We start from the raw sequence: 1,513 nt of genomic DNA, 5'->3' as shown, positions 1-1,513 counted from the left end.
GATATTGAATAGTTCGTTTCGGGGCAGGTTTCATCGGTTTATACTGTTCATGAGGCATTATTAAAAGATGGGCCCATCTACCTTTACTTATTATGAATTAGGCCTATTAAAAGCCAGAAAGCACCATTTTAAAATTTCTAACAAGCTTCAGTCCAGCCCCTGCGGTTTTCGTCTGAAAAAAAAATCACTGATGAATTCTACGTGTGGTTAAGATGAAGATGTTCCTACTAATATTAATTTAGTAACTGTGTCAGGTTCTGCCTTGCTATACATGTGATTGTATTTTAACGACGGATAGGCCTACGATTATTAATTACAAATCACTTAACACTACACGCCACTTTTGACACAAACGTCCCATAGATTTATTCTGGCCTAACTTGCTAATCGATTGTTTAGTGGAGCAAGCGATGACATTATTAGATTAAATACAAGATAATGTGTAAAACCTTTACCTTGTCTGCTATTAACTGCTAAATACCCACAGACGTTGTCAAATCTGCAAAAAGTTACCCAATATTCCCCCTTCGAAAACTGTCTTCCATTATGTATCGGATAACTAGCCAGCCTGTGAATGTGTTCGTTGGTCCGTGGGACAAAACAAAAATCAACAAAAGGAAAAGGACAATAGAAATGCTGACGATGGGATTCTATTAATCACGCTTTAAATATTCACGCATTAAGTTAAATCCAAAGGCATATATACCGCCACCATTTGTCCCAAGTTCAACAGTAGGCCTACCATATCACATTGCCTACTCATTCTTCTTCATTAGGCCTATTACGTACCACATGCATGGGCCAACTATTTCAGCATGAAGCTGGTAAAACACCTAATTATGTAATTTGCATCACATGAAAACAACATTACAAAACAGTAACGACCTGGTCTTCGTTTTACTCGAACCAGGGCCCGCGGCATCTACCATGTCGATGCCTTTCCAACCAACCACCGTGATAAAGGCAGTGGCGTATTCAAGGGGGTGGGGGGGGGGGCGGCTTCATTTGTGCCATAATCATACATTTTCTGAAATCAGCCCCAACCATGAGGTGCTTCAGACTCTCCGTCGTGTAAGTCCCTCCGGGGCCCCTTTATTTCGAATTCCTAGACCCGCCACTGAATACTAAATATAGATGATGAGGTGATTAAGGACGCCAAAGAAACAACATTACATTTCGCAAAGAGGTTATATTTTTATTCCATTTGTGTGTGTGTGTGTTTGTTTGTTTGTGTTTGTATGTTTTATTAGCAACCTCCTGCCTACAGTTTTATGTCTACATGCGTCAAATTTTCACAAATCACTTTTCTGATATTGAAAGGAAGGTTGCTTTCTATTTTGGTTATGATTCGGAATAGTGAGGACCATTTAAAGAAATACTCCACACTAAAAATCTCAAAAAACTGATCAACTGATCTGTATGAAACTTTCGGGAAGTATTAACCAAGTTACAAGCCATTATTAAATTTTGGTGAGATCCAGATTCGGGTGTGAATATGGGCTGTCTCTTATAC

General features: G+C 39.1%; 1 protein-coding gene across 2 annotated transcripts in view; it reads right to left on the bottom strand.

The window, feature by feature from the left end:
• The window catches only part of LOC117105124 (synaptotagmin-5-like), a 12,380-nt gene extending 11,825 nt beyond the window's left edge, over positions 1-555 (bottom strand). Inside the window, exon 1 of one of the 2 annotated variants that reach the window (XM_033246189.1) lies at positions 456-555. The gene's annotated coding sequence lies outside the window, so the exon portion shown is untranslated. The remainder of the gene's footprint in view (positions 1-455) is intronic. The other variant, XM_033246191.1, reaches the window with a different exon arrangement.
• Positions 556-1,513: the final 958 nt, after the last annotated feature.

Source organism: Anneissia japonica, unplaced genomic scaffold (genome assembly GCF_011630105.1).
Source record: "Anneissia japonica isolate Jap-2015-1 unplaced genomic scaffold, ASM1163010v1 scaffold287834_len5846547_cov211, whole genome shotgun sequence".
Taxonomy (NCBI): domain Eukaryota; kingdom Metazoa; phylum Echinodermata; class Crinoidea; order Comatulida; family Comatulidae; genus Anneissia; species Anneissia japonica.
This window is presented reverse-complemented; position numbering and strand designations above follow the sequence as displayed.